This window comes from Balaenoptera physalus, assembly GCF_965194825.1.
Source record: "Balaenoptera physalus genome assembly, chromosome: 11".
Classification (NCBI taxonomy): domain Eukaryota; kingdom Metazoa; phylum Chordata; class Mammalia; order Artiodactyla; family Balaenopteridae; genus Balaenoptera; species Balaenoptera physalus.
This window is the reverse complement of record NC_138896.1, coordinates 103457560-103472135: the sequence shown is the minus strand read 5'-3', so window position 1 is coordinate 103472135 and position 14576 is coordinate 103457560. Positions and strand designations below refer to the sequence as shown.

Below are 14576 nucleotides of genomic sequence, written 5' to 3'. Positions count from 1 at the left end.
TGGGAGAAAGTGAGAAAGGAGAATTGTAGGATGTGGGACGTACCTCCATATTTATCAGTACCCAGAAGGTGATTTCCATTCTACTCTTAAAAGACGAGCCGGAAAGAATATATGTTCAGCTGGAACTCCCATTTCCTGAACCTTAATTTGTAGTCTGCAGATGAGTTGCTGACCTCTTGGCCTTCCAATTCTCTGTAATCCATCCAATTCTCTGTAATCCATGTGGGTTTAATCTTGGGGATTTGATGAACTATCCAACAACCCCCATGTAAATATAGAATTTCAGGGATCTTAGAAATCAGCTCCTTCAAACCCTGCCTTCCTCCACCCCCATTATAGAGAGAGGAAACTGAGCCTAGAGACCTGAAGGTCTTACCCAAAGTCACACAGCCAGTAATAGAGTGAACTAGTCATGACTCCTGGTCCAGCGCTCTTTCCCTTGTGTTTCGCCCCACCTCTGAGGGCAATTATCAGAGTTGAGCAGTTCATTGTATTTTACTTAGAGATTTCTGAGCTCTGGGTAAGTGACTGACTTGCTTTGCTTAATAAAGGGCAGAGGTCAGGGGCTTCCCTGGTGGCGCAGTGGTTAAGAATCCGCCTGCCAATGCAGGGGACACGGGTTCGAGCCCTGGTCTGGGAAGATCCCACATGCCGCGGAGCAACTAAACCCGTGCGCCGCAACTACTGAGCCCACGTGCCACAACTACTGAAGCCTGCGCGCTTGGAGCCCGTGCTTCGCAACAAGAGAAGCCACTTCAATAAGAAGCCTGCGAACCGCAATGAAGAGTAGCCCCTGCTCACTGCAACTAGAGAAAGTCCAAGCACAGCAACAAAGATCCAACGCAGCCAAAAATAAATAAATAAAAATAAATAAATTTATTTTTTAAAAAAGGGGCAGAGGCCAGAGCACTAGACTACAAGTCATGGGATTGCGCTGGTGGGGGAGGGTTGTCTTAGTTAATTCTGCCTGTGACTCACCATGTAGTGTTAAGCAACCACTTTTTAGCTTAAATCTCAGTTTTCTCATCTGTACAGTGGGGAACTAATCAGTCAGATTAGTAGATTTAAAGTATCTCTTTCAGGCCTGTGGGGTTCCTAGAATAACTCTTTCACCAAGATCATTCCACTCAGAAAGTGAGAAATCAGTCATCCTCAGAGAAACTGCAGAGAAGCAGAGGGCCTTGTTTGTATCAGATAAGAATTAGAGGGACTTCCCTGGCAGTCCAGTGGTTAAGACTCTGTGCTTCCACTGCAGGGGGCACAGGTTTGATCCCTGGTTGGGGAACTAAGATCCTGCATGCCATGCAGTGCAGACAGAAAAAAAAAAAAAGAGAATGCCTGTTGTATGGTTCTTGTTCAAGTGAACATTTACTCACACTGTTTTTTTGGCCGTGCCACACAGCATGTGGGCAATCCCTGCTCTCAGGAAGCTTACCACCTAGCTGAATCGCTATATTGGTCAGCAATCTTTCAGTGAAAAATGACAGAAACGCAACTCAAGCTGACTTAAGTAAATTAAAATAAGGTAAAGAGGGTAGTGTTTTTGGCTCACATACATTAAAAGTCAGGAGTACTGGCTTCAGGCACGGATGGATCCAGGTGCTCAGATAACGTCATTAAAAATCAGTCTCTCAGTAGCATGGACATATATACACTACCAAATGTAAAATAGATAGCGAGTGGGAAGCAGCTGCATCGCACAGGGAGATCAGCTCGGTGCTGTGTGACCACCTAGAGGGGTGGGATAAGGAGGGTGGGAGGGAGATGCAAGAGGGAGGGGATATGGGGATATATGTATACATATAGCTGATTCATTTTGTTATACAGCAGAAACTAACACAACATTGTAAAGCAATTATACTCCAAAAAAAAGTCAATCTCTTGGGACTTCCCTGGTGGTCCAGTGGCTAAGACTCCGCACACCCTATGCAGGGGGCCTGGGTTTGATCCCTGATCAGGAACTAGATCCCACATGGTGCAACTAAGAGTTTGCATGCAGCAACGAATACCCCGAGTGCCAGTGCAGCCAAATAAATAAATAAATATTAAAAAAAAATCAGTCAATCTCCATTTCCTGGTTCCTCTGTCTTGGCTCACTTTTAAGTTCACGTCTCTCTTGAAGTTGATAAGTAAGGCTACCAGCAGCTCTGAATTTACATTCCTTCAGCTTAGCAATGCCTGTGGAAAAAACAAACAGCTTTTATTCAATGGTTCCAGCAAAAGTTCCAGGGCTGATTCTGATTGTCTAGCTTTGGTCAAGTGTTTACCTCTTAATTAATCAGTGTGACTTTGTCTAAGGTCTCAGCCACATACCCATTCCTGGGACACATGAACTGATAGGGGAGAAAGATAAATTCCCACAAAGGGAAATCAGGTGTGACCACTGGAAGAGGGCTGCTGTGGGTTAGACAAGTGCAGACAGAGGCCTCATCCTGGACAGTCTGAGCACTGATACGTGCTCAGCTTTAGGTGCTGTGCAAGCCCAGGGCAATTGAGGAGGATACTGCCTTAGCTGGGAGGTGAAGCTTGAGTGGAGCTGGGTGTGGACAGGTGTGAGTTGTGAGAGAGCATTCTGAATGGAGAGGAAGATCATGGAGGGAGAGACACAGAGGGGAGAAAGCCACATCTGGCTTGAGCGTGGCATCCATGTAGGGGAGCGGCAGCGAAAGAGGCCAGGAAGGAATGACGGGGCTACAGTGTGCAAGGCTCTGAGTACTGGGTCAAAAAATTTGGATTTAACCAGCAGGCAGTTCGAAGCTACTACCACTGTTAATAATCAGGAAAAAATAGTTAACGTTTTCTGAGCCTTTACTATGTGCTTGACCACATGCATACTGTCATTGAATCCTCACAACAATCCTATGGGGTAGGTACCACTATGAATATTTCATAGATGAGAACATTGAGCCTCTGAAAGGAAAGAGTCATTTGTCCAAGGTCATACAGGGGGTAAGTGGTGGAGCCAGAATTGTAACTCAGTCTGTCTAACTAGAAAGCCCAAGGATTTATGAAGGATTTATAAAGGAACATTCAGGATGGGAATAGAGACAGGATGAATTTGCCTGAAGAGTCGAACGCTAAGTAGAGAGGCTGGGAGACTCAGGTGGCTCTTTGTGGAGTTAGGGGTCAGCTTTTCTTTTCTAAAAGAATTAATTAATTTTTGGCTGTGTTTGGTCTTTGTTGCTGTGTGTGGGCTTCCGCTAGTTGTGGCAAGCGGGGGCTACTCTTCGTTGCGGTGCGCGGGCTTCTCATTGCGGTGGCTTCTCTTGTTGCGGAGCACGGGCTCTAGGCGCACGGGCTTCAGTAGTTGTGGCATGCGGGCTCAGTAGTTGTGGCGCATGGGCTTAGTTGCTCCGCGGCATGTGGGATCTTCCTGGACCAGGGCTCGAACCCGTGTCCTCTGCATTGGCAGGCGGATTCTTAACCACTGCGCCACCAGGGAAGTCCCAGGGGTCAGTTTTTCAAGGCTTCTCATCATATCTCTGCTACTCTTTACCTGGTCTTTCCCATCTTTGGGGTGCTAGACACTTTCACATTCGTTATGTCATTTACTGTTCTTCTGTTAAAATGACTTGCCCAAAGGTCACACATCTAGTGAAAGGAGGAGCTGAAACTTCACATGAGTCTAAATGGATCCAGAACCTGTTTTTAACCCCTGAATTGGAGCACAGGACGTGAATACACAGATTACAAGTTACAACTGTCAGGTGTATGTACTCGTTGTTTACCTGTGGGCTGAGTGAGGTTAGCCAAAGGGAGGTTGCTGGCTGGAGTAGAGACTCAGACTGGAAGCCTGGTCGAGGGTCCGAGGGGGCAGTGTGGGGAAGTGGTGGAGGACTTAGAATTCCCACTTTGCCACTTCCCAGCTGTGTCCCTTGGATAAGTGGGTTTCCTCTCTGAGCCTCAGTTCCCGTATCTGTAAAATGGAGGTGATTATTGTACCTACTTCAGAGGTCATGGAAAGAAAGAAATGAAACCATGTGGCTGAAATGCTGAGTGTGGTTCCTGGTATATAGTGAACAATCAGTAAATGGTCACTGTTATTCTTGTGACATAGTCTGAGTGAAGAGCGGCTTGTGAGGGGTCCTTGCTATTCAGGTGAAAGACTTTGGACTTGCTGAGATGATCAAAGGCCTTAAGAAGTCATAGACTGTCAGCTGGGAAGGGTCTTACCAATCAGCTGGCTCAACTCCCTCGTTGTACAGATGAAAAAACTGAGTCCCAGAGAAGAGACAAGTCCATGCTCACAAAGTGAGACTCCTCTATCCACAGAAGGGAGGTGATTCTGACCACATTTATTCAGTGTCGAGAGCCTACTATGTGTCAGGCGCTGCCCAGGGCTAGAATCACTGTGGCAAACAGCACGTGTGGGATGGAGTGGGAGCTGGGGAGACTGATGGTGGAGGTGGCAGCAGGGGCTGGTTGGTGAGCCAGAGATGAGCATCTTCCAGCCTTCCAGGTGTGTGTCCTAAATCATCAGGGGTCTCTGAGGTAGGAGCAGCAGTGTCACGACAGCTTAGAATATGCATCCACATCCCTCCCCACTTCCTTGGGTTATGTCTCAGAGTTGGTTTGGGATTTTATTCATCCAGTGAGTCTTTGTTGTATGTGGTGATACTGCTGAGCACATTGGGGGAATTTCTTTCCTCCCACTCTTGTTCCCGCCCTCATTTTCTTGCTCCCCCAATTCTCCCTTCCTTCCTTCCCTCCCTCCCTTCTTTCATTTTTTGCTTTGCGCCTTCTCCCCCTATTCCCTTCCTTTCTTTCTCACATCAGTCCTTCACTGACAGCCTCCTCTGTACGTCAGGCTACGCTAGGCTCAGGGAGTCCTGAGTAAGAGCCCTCGCCCCCAGGAAGCTCATAGTCTGATGGGAGAGGCAGGAAAGAAATTGCATCATCACACTATGGGATGACACATAAAATGGCTGAATCATGCGAGGGTATCTTGGGGGCACACGCTTCTGACACATTAAGGACAGCCAGAGGAGTCTTCCAAAGAAGTAACAGCCTTTGAGCTGAGTCTTAAAGGCTGAGAAGGCGAACCAGGCAGAAGAGGCAGTATGATTGAAGGTGTGGAGGAGGGGAATAGCCTGGTGTGTTTTGGGCACCACAAACAGTTAGCACAAGGGGAGGTGAGAGCTGAGACTGGGAAGGTGGACAGGGGGCTGGAGTGCGGATGCCTTCTAAGCCATGGTCAGGAGTTTAGACTTTATCTATAAGCAGCGGATAGTTGTTGACTTTTTTTTTTTTTAATCTTTAAAAATTTTTCCAGACTTTCATTTACTTTTCGGAAAAGTTAATACACGCACATGAAACAAAATTCAAAAGCTAAAATGGTGTTTAAATCAGATGTAAGTCTCCTCCCTGCTCTCATTTCTCAGTGATCATCCCAGAAGTCTCCTTCCAGGGGCAACCACTTTTACCATTTCTTGAGTATCCTTTCCAAGAAATCCCATAAATATACAAGCAAATGCAAACTATACTTTAAAAAAATAAATGGTATATTAGTTATCTATTGCTGCATAGCAAATTACCGCAAAACTTAGTGGCTGAAAGCGACAAGCATTTATTACCTCTGTTTCTGTGAGTCACAGGAATTTGGGAGTGCTTAGGTGGGTAGTTCTGGCTTGAGGTGTCTCATGAAGTTGCACCCAAGACCTTAGCTGGGGTCGGCTGGAGGAGACCTCAGAGTGAGTGCTCTGAGAGAGAGAAATAAAAAGGTATGATGCCCACCCCCCCTTCTTTGGTAGTAGCTTTATTGGATTTAAATCATATGCCACACAATTCACACATATAAAGTGTACAATTTAGTGGTTTTTAGTATATTTACAGAGTTGTGTAACCATTACCACAGTCAATTTTAAGATATTCACATAACCTCAAGACGCCTTATATCTATCCTTTAGCTATCTCCCCTTAAGCCTACCATGCCCATCTTCTCCGTCCTCTAAGCAGCCATTAATCTACTTTCTGTCTGTTAAGCCCGTTCTGGACATTTTGTATAAATGGAATCATATAATATGTGGTCTTTGTGATTGACATCTTTCACTTAGCATAATGTTTTCAAGGTTCATTCATGTTGCAGTATGGGTCAATACTTCATTCCTTTTTACAGCTGAATAATATTCCATTGTATAGATATACCACATTTTGTTTATCCAGTCATTAGCTGATGGACATTTGGATTGTCTCCGCCTTTTGGCTGTTATGAATAATGTTGCTTGAACACTTGTGTACAAGTTTTTGTGTGGACACATGTTTTCATTTCCCTTGGATATATTCCTGAGAGTCTAGTTGCTGGCTCAGGTGGCAACTCTAACGTTTTGAAGAACTGCCAGATTGTATTCCAAAGTGGCAGTACCATTTTACTTTCCCACCAGCAGTGTGTGAAGGTGCTTAGTCATATCCTCATCAACACTTATGTTATTATCTGACTTTTGGATTACAGCCATCCTACTGGGTGTGAACTGGTAACTTGTGGTTTTGATTTCCATTTCCCTAATGATTAGTGGTGTTAAGCATCTTTTCATGCGCTTGTTGGCCATTTATATACCTTCTTTAGAGAAACACCTATTCAGATCCTTTGCCCATTTTTTTCCTTCCAGTTTTATTGAGATACAGTTGACATACAGCACTGTATAAATTTCAGGTGTACAGCATAATTTGGCTTAGTGAACATCCATCATCTTATATAGATACAAAGTTTAAAAAATAGAAAATTTTTGTGTGTGATGAGAACTCTCAGGATTTACTCTCTTAACAGCTTTCATATATAACATACAGCGGTGGTAATTATATTTTTCATGCTGTACGTGACATCCCTAGCACTTATTTACCTTATAACTGGAAGTTTGTACCTTTTGACCACCTTCATCCAGTTGCCTCTCCTCCTACCCCCACCTCTGGTAACCACAAGTCTGTTCTCTTTTTCTGTGTTTTTTTTTTTTTTTTGAAGTATAATTGACCTACAACACTATGTTAGTTCCTATCATACAACATAGTGATTTGATATTTCTGTGTATTTCAAAATGATCACCAGGATGAGTCTAGTTACTTTATATTACCATATAAACATAATATATATTTACTGACTATACTCCCTACACTGTACATTTCATAACCATGACTCATTTATTTTGCAACTGGAAGTTTGTGCCTTTTAATCTCTCTCACCTATTTCTTTCCTCCCCTCATTCTCTTCCCCTTTGCCCATTTAAAAATTGGGTTATTTTTCTTTTTACTATTGAGTTGTAAGAGTTCTTTATACTCTTGTTTTAAGTCCCTCATCAGATATATGATTTGCAAATATTTTCTTCCATTCTATGGCTGTCTTTTCACTTTCTTGATGGTGTTCTTTGAAGCACAGAAGTTTTAAATTTATACAAAGTCCAGTTTATCTTTTTGTTGTTGTTGTTGTTGCTTGTGCTTTTGATGTCATTTCTAAGAATCCATTGCCAAACCCAAGGTTACAAAAATTTACCTCTGTTTTCTTCTAAGGGCTTTATAGTTTTAGTTTTTACACTTAGGGCTCTCATCCATTTGAGTTAATTTTTGTATATGGTGTAAAGTAAGGGTTCAACTTCATTCTTTTGAATGTGGCTCTCCAGTTGTCCCCGCACCGTTTATTGAAAACAGTGTTCTTTCTCAACTGAATGGTCTTGGCACCCTTGCCAAAAATCAACTGACCATGGGTTAATTTCTGGACTCTCACTTCTGCTCCATTGATCTGTATGTCTATCCTTATGCCAGTAACAGTCTGTCTTGATTACTGTTGCTTTGTAGTGAGTTTTCAAATCAGGAAGTGTGAGTCCTCCAACTTTGTTCTTTTTCACGATTGTTTTGGCCATCCCACTGCCTGTTTTTTTTTTTTTTAATTGAAGTATAGTTGATTTACAATATTGTGTTAGTTTCACGTGTACAACAAAATGAGTTACATACATATATTTCTCAGATGATTTTCCATTATAGGTTATTACAAGATATTGAATATAGTTTCCTGTGTTACAGTAAATCCTTGTTTCTTATCTATTTCATGTATTGTAGTAGTTTGTATCTGTTAATCCCATACTCCTAATTTATCCCTCTCCCCCCCTCCCTTTCCCCTTTGGTAACCATAAATTGGTTTTCTAGTTGTGAGTCTGTTTCTGTTTTGTATATAGATTCATTTGTATTATTTTTAGATTCCACATGTAAGTGATATCATATAATATTTGTCTTTCTCTGTCTGACTTCCTTCACTTTGTATGATATTCTCTAGGTCCATCCATGTTGCTGCAAATGGCAATATTTCATTCTTTTTTATGGCTGAGTAATATTCCATTGTGTATGTATACCACATCTTTTTCATCTTTTCTGGATATATGCCCAGGAGTGGAATTGCTGGATCATATGGTGGCTCTATTTTTTCTCTTTTAAGGAACCTCTGTACTGTTCTCCATAGTGGCTGCAACAATTTATATTCCCACCAACAGTGTAGGAGGGTTCCCTTTTCTCCACACCCTTTCCAGCATTCGTTATTTGTGGACTTTTTAATGATGGCCGTTCTGACCAGTGTGAGGTGGTACCTCATTGTAGTTTTGATTTGCGTTTCTCTAATAATTAGTGATGTTGAGCATCTTTTCATGTGCCTATTGGCCATCTGTATGTCTTTTTTCAAAGAAATGTCTATTTAGGTATTCCGCCCATTTTAAAATTGGATTATTTGGTTCCTTTGCTATTGCGTTGTATGAGCTGTTTACATATTATGGATATTAACCCCTCATCAGTTACATGGTTTGCAAATATTTTCTCCCATTCTGTAGGTTGTCTTTACATTCTGTTGATGGTTTCTTTTGCCTTGGGAGACTGATCTAAGAAAATACTGCTATGATTTATGTCAGAGAACCTTTTGCCTATGTTCTCTTCTAAGAGTTTTATGGTGTCGTGTCTTATATATAGGTCTTTAAGCCATTTTGAGTTTATTTTTGTGTATGCTGTGAGGGAGTGTTCTAATGTCATTAACTTACATGCAGTGGTCCAGCTTTCCCAGCACCCCTTGCTGAAGAGACTGTCTTTTCTCCATTGTACATTCTTGCCTCCTTTGTCGTAGCAAATGCCTTTTATGTTCTAATCTCAGATATCACAGACCACTTCTGCCACACTCTATTGTTAGAAGTGAGTTACTAAATCCAGCCCACATTCAAGGGGAGGAGAATTCAGCTCCTCCTCTCGAAAAGAAGTATATTTAAAAAGTTGTGGACATATTTATAAACCACCACAAATGGTAGCATACTAAACACTTGGTTTGTCTTGCTTTTTAAATTCAACAACACATCTTGGAGATTGTTCCAGATCAGTGTACAGAGAGCTGCTTTTTTCTTAAGAGCTGCATAATATACTTTTGTGTGGATGTGTCATCTTTTACGTAATCAATATTTAAGTTATTTACAATATCTTGCTATCACAGTATTTCAGTGGATAACGTTGTCTATAAATAATTTGATACATATGTAAGTATAAGGATAAAATAAAGACCTAGAGTGGAATTGCTGGATTAAATGGTCTTTACGTTTACAGCTTTGACAGATCCAGTCATAGTCTCCTCCGTGCAAGTTACGCAAAGTTACACTTCCAGCAACAATGTATGAGGGTATCTGTTTCCCCGCATTCTTGCCAACTGTCTTATCAAATATTTTATTTTTGCCAAACTGATGGGCAAAAAGTACTCTCTTATGGTAGTAATTTGTCTTTCCTTTATGAATGAGGTCGAGCATCTTTTATATGTACAGGCCGACCTCATTTTATTGCAATTTACTTTAGTACACCTCACAGATATTGCCTTTTTTTTTTTTTTTTTAAACAAATTGAAGGTTTGTGGCAACCCTGTGTTGAGCAAGTCTATCGGTGCCATTTTTCCAAATAGCATTTGCTACCCTTTGTGTCTCTGTGTCACCTTTTGGTAATTCTCACAATATTTCATACTTTTTCATTGTTATATTTGTTATGGGTGATCTGTGATCAGTGATCTTTGTAGTTGTTTTGGCACTGTTTTAGCTATAAAGTATTTTAAAATTAAGTTTGTACATTTTTTTAGACATAATGCTATTGCACACTTAATAGACTACAGTATAGTGTAAACATAACTTTTATATGCACTGGGAAACCAAAGAAAAATTTGTATGACTCGCTTTATTGTGATATTTGCTTTATTGTGGAGGTCTGGAACTGCACCCGCAATATCTCCAAGGTGTACCTGTATGTTTTCTGTAAACTGTCAGTTCAGAAATATTTTTCTACCAAGCTAATGGTATTTTTCCTCTTTGATTTGTAAGAACTCTTTATAAATTAAAAAAGTTAGCTCTTTGTGATATGTTACAAATATTGTCTCCCAGCTTATCTTTTGACTTTGTCTATGGATGTTTTCCCCATGGTGAAATTTGTTTTTTCTCAACACAAGCAAATCATCAGTTCCCTCCTATATGGCTCCTGAGTGTAGTATAATACCTAGAATGGCCTTGGAGTGTTTTGAGCAGGGGGGGAATCATAGATCTGGTTGTTGGTGGTAGAGAGGATGGGCTGGAGGTGTCAAGAGGATGAGGGCTGAACTGTTCTTATTCTGACAGCCTCTTATTTTTGTCTTACTCTTTTCATTCCATTTCATGTTATTCATCATTATCAACCTTTTATCCCAGAGCCGTTTAATGGCATAAGGAGAGCCCTGGATCAGGAGTCTGGGCTGGCACATAGTAGGTGCTTAATAAGTGTCTATTGAATGAATGAATGATGAGCTCTTTTTTTTTTTTTTTTTGGCCGTGCAGTGCAGCATATGGGATCTTAGTTCCCTGACTAGGGATCGAACCTGTGCTCCCTGCATTGGGAGCGTGGAGTCTTAACCACTGGACCGCCAGGGAAGTCCCTGAATGATAATCTCTGATTTAAGTCCTAGCTCCACCACCCGCTCCTTTGGAGGCAGCATATTCACCAGTCAGCCAACCTAAATTTGAATCCTGAGTGTGGCATTACCAACTAAGTGTCCTTTGGAAGGTTATACAATTTCTGACTCTAAGTTTCCTCCTCTATAAAATGGGGACTATAATAGTTAGTAACTAGCTCATGGGGCTGTTAAAGGATTGATTGAGAATGTGTGTACACACCCTGGCACAAAGGAAACCCAATTTGCCAAATAGCAATTGTTATTAGCTGTCGTGTGACTTTCGTCATAACCCTTTGGTTCCAACATTCCATGTTCTGTGCTACAAACCAAGGAGGAAAGGTTGAAAAGTGGGGAGAACTGGGAAATACACCTGGAAAAGCAGGGGAGCTCTGAAAGTTGGGCCTTGGAGTTTGGGGTCTTATTCTTAGGTTATGGGCAATTACTTACAGGCATGGGAATGACCAGGGCCAGATGTGGGTTTAGAAAGATGACTTGGGGACTTCCCTGGTGTTCCAGTGGTTAAGAATCCGCCTGCCAATGCAGGGGACATGGGTTGGAGCCCTGGTCTGGGACGATCCTACATGCCACGGAGCAACTAAGCCCGTGCACCACAACTACTGAGCCTGCGCTCTAGACCCCGCGAGCCGCAACTACTGAGCCCACGTGCCACAACTACTGAGCCTGCGCTCTAGAGCCCGCGAGCCGCAACTGCTGAGCCCACGTGCCACAACTACTGAAGCCCGCATGCCTAGAGTCCGTGCTCTGCAACAAAAGAAGCCACCGCAATGAGAAGCCCGTGCACCGCAACGAAGAGTAGCCCCCACTCGCCGCAACTAGAGAAAGCCTGCGAGCAGCAACGAAGACCCAGTGCAGCCAAAAATAAATAAATTTTAAAAAAAGAAAAGAAAGATGACTTGGGCAGTTGCTGCAGGGAAAGGACTGATGGAGGCCTGATGGGAGACCAGGAGCCTGGGGGGAAAGCAGTGGCAGTGGTCCAGGTGAGAGGGGCTGAAGCCGGGGGACGGGAGGAGGAGAAAACTGGAGACCTATTTAGGCGCCCAGGAGGTGTGTGTGTGTGGGGCGGGGTGAGGACAGGCAGGCCTTGCAGATGACCCAAGGTCCTCTCGTTGAACGATTTGGTCTTGGAATGACATTCCCAAAGGACACAGCAGGGAGATCCGCTCAGTCTGGGAAATGCTGAATTTGCGGTCCCTATGAGACCCACAGGGGGAGGGCTCTGACCAGCTGTTGGCTATTCTGGCCTCGAACCGAGGAAAGAGGTCTCAGCTGGAGATGTTAGATGTCAGTCTGAGTGTGGGTGAAATTGCCCGGGGAGAGCGTGTAGAGGGAAAGGAGGAGACAGCCTCGAAACACCAACCTTTAAGATGCAGGTGGAGGAGGAGCCAGAAAAGGCGGCTTGGAGAGAGGCGCCAGAGCAGCTGCTCAAATTAGCAACAGAGAAACTGAGAAGAGCAGCCTTGAGAAAGGACGGCTGCCTGGAGGAGCCAGAGGGACTGGGAAGGGATGGAGCCACCTGGATTGGCCTGGGCCAGACTGGAGGAGTGAGACAGGATGCAGGGAGAGCGGCGGGAGGGTTCTGACCGAGCCCTTGAGATGAGTGTGGCAGAGCCGAGCCAGGGTAGCGGGGGATGCAGCGGATTCAAAGGTTGACAGGAGGCTGTGTGTGGGCTCCATGCAGGCTGGGCCCAGGGGTGGTGGGGTAAATACTGTTCCCAAATAATGACCACACAAAGCGATGGGTGTCCCATCTCTCCATAACAGCATCTGTGACAACGGATACAATTATGTGTGTTCCTAACAGTCCCCCTACTAAACAGTAGCCTCCTCAAGATCAGGAACCACCAGCCGGGGACTGAATGGCTTGCAGGAGGTGTCCCAGGGAGGGGGAACAGCCCTCCAGGGGGGCTGAACTAGAAATGTTGTTAGGGTTAGGGTTAGAAGGGAGGCCCAGGGTGGCTGGAGTGTACGGATCGAGAGGCCGAATGGCTTGGGGGAAAGTGGGGTGAGCCTGTGGGTCACACAGGCCAGGACCAGGCATCAGGGTTTATCCTGAGCGTAGTGGGAAGCTTTTGAAGGGTGTTGAGCAGGGGAGTGGCACCACCTGCTTTTGACAGCTGACTCTGGATGCTGAGTGGAGAACAGATGATGGGGCAAGGATGAGAGCAGAGAAGCTAGTTAGGAGGCCACTGCGGTCTTCCAGGAGGGAGATCATGGCAGCTTGGACAGATGGTGGCAGTGGAGATGGAGAAAAGAGGTCAGTCCGAGATATTTTTTGGAGGTCAAGCCAGTCGGCCTTGCAAGTGGACTGGATTGGGGGTGAGGGAAGTGGAGGAGTCAGGGTGTCCCCATAATCTGGGTGCTGGATGGGGTGTAGGGAGCCCAGGCACGAGAGTCCCGTCCCCTCCGAACTCCCCAGCTGATGGAAGCACTAAGATTGGGCCTGGATCTTCAAATCCAGCGGGCGGGGTTGACTGTTAGGAGAGGTCTGGTCTCCCTTGTACGATAAGCCCCTGCCCTGGGGGGCAGGACAGAGCTGGTGCGAGGGACGTGAGGACAACCTCCTTCTTAGGGTGTGTGTGTGGGGGGTGTCTCCCTACAGCCCCCTAGCGCACCGGACCTGGGGAGGCTCTTCCTTGGAAAGCTGTGGTCGCGGTGCCGCCACAGGTCCTTCTCCGGGCTTCTCTCAGCCCCCAAATCAGCCTGGTTCTTTCTAGAAAAACCTTCCTAAATGTGAGGTAGGGACTCATAGAAGATACAGGATACGAGCAGCCATCCGTGCATTCTGTGCTATACTGCTTCTCTTTTTCACCTTTTCTAGGACTTTTACAGCTTTGTAAAATTATCATTGTTCTTTGTACAAAAATTGGAGAATATAGATGACCAAGATTACACACATAATCTCACTCTCCCAGAAACAGTCAACTTAACTGTTGGTCTGCAGTCGTAACAGTATAGAGTACTGGTTATGAGCAGGCTCTGGAGCCAGACTATCTGGGTCCAAATCCTGGTTCTGTAACTTACCAGCTGTGTGACCTTGGATAACTTGGATGACATCTCTGTGCCTCTGTGTCCTCAACTGGAAAAAGAAGATAATAATAGTACCTATTCCACAGAGTGTTGTGGAGATTAAATGAAGTAATGTGTGTAAAATACATAGCATAGTACCTGATGTGGTAAGTTTTATATAACTATTTGCTATAACTATGTAAGTATTTCTTCCCAAAATGAAATTATATTGTACATTATTTTTCACATCCTTTTGAAACCTAACATATCATAAGTATTTTCTGTATCATTAAATCTTCCTCAGTGTAGTTTAGTAGGGGAGTAGTATTCCATGGTATGAAAGAATATTCCCGTGTTGTTGGATAATTAGTTGCTTCTTTCTTTCCTTCCTTCTTTTATTATTTCTCCCTCTCCTCCTCCCTTGTTTTCCTCCTCTCTTCCTTCTTCTCTTTCTTGCAAATAAAGATGTGATAGACATCCTCATAGCTAAATCTTAGAGCAGATCCTTGAGCATTTTCTTAGAATAAATTCCTAGAAATTGGCAAGCTCAGTCAAAAGGGGTCTAGAGATTTTCAGTTATGTTTTTTTTGTGATTAATTCATTATTTCTGTGAGTTCCATTTGGCTTGTGCATTGCG

General features: G+C 43.8%; 2 protein-coding genes across 3 annotated transcripts in view; one reads left to right on the top strand and one right to left on the bottom strand.

Moving 5' to 3' along the window:
• The window catches only part of LHFPL4 (LHFPL tetraspan subfamily member 4), a 31829-nt gene that overhangs the window by 4315 nt on the left and 12938 nt on the right, over positions 1–14576 (top strand). The window lies entirely within an intron of this gene.
• The window catches only part of SETD5 (SET domain containing 5), a 118192-nt gene continuing 104965 nt past the window's right edge, over positions 1350–14576 (bottom strand). Inside the window, exons 25-26 of one of the 2 annotated variants that reach the window (XR_014251403.1) lie at positions 13955–14009; positions 1350–2178 (exon numbers count right to left, since the gene is read on the bottom strand). The gene's annotated coding sequence lies outside the window, so the exon portion shown is untranslated. The remainder of the gene's footprint in view (positions 2179–13954; positions 14010–14576) is intronic. The other variant, XM_082415566.1, reaches the window with a different exon arrangement.